Consider the following 685-nt stretch of genomic DNA (forward strand, 5'->3'; position numbering starts at 1 on the left):
TTCTGGTGCAAAAAAGACAGGTCCGTCTGTGGATGCCAGCCTGTGTCATCTAAGCCACTCCCTCTGATGGCATCCTCTCCTCATGGACCCAGAGCTCCTTCTCATCCATCACTCCTCTTTCTGCCACCTTTGAAATCCTCCTGTATGCATGGAAAACCTTGGGAAGTCTTGTCCCTCTGGGTCTAAGGGAGACTTAGAAGATTAGCTGACACACTGGATGCCATTTCTGTCACTTGGCTGCTGTTCTTTGTTGAAGACAAGGACGACTCTGAGAAGTCTGCTACCTCCTCAAGAGTCCCTGGGATAGGACTCAAACCTATTGGGTTTCCCTTGGGTCCCCTCTTGCCCTGTGCTGAGCGGAGGTGTGGCACAAGGTCCCAGTAATTAAATCCTTCCATTTCTTATGCTAGACTAATTCTTTTGAAGTAGGAGCACTGGATCTTCCTCAATCAAGGAATCTCCCCAGCTATTTGGCTTAAGGCATAAACCCTGTGCACCAAGTCCTTACCTTTTCAGATCTGAATAGACCCCAAAAGAACAGACTCTTACTATTGAATTCCTTGGCTTTTCAATCTATTCAAGAGCCTCTTTTAGAAACGAAGAGCCCAAATCTGTCTTTTGTTCTCCATGATCTGCCTTTCTTAGTGTCACTCAGCCTTATAATCTAGTTTCAATGGTGGAAAGG

This window comes from Nyctereutes procyonoides, unplaced genomic scaffold (assembly GCF_905146905.1).
Source record: "Nyctereutes procyonoides isolate TBG_1078 unplaced genomic scaffold, NYPRO_anot_genome, whole genome shotgun sequence".
NCBI lineage: Eukaryota > Metazoa > Chordata > Mammalia > Carnivora > Canidae > Nyctereutes > Nyctereutes procyonoides.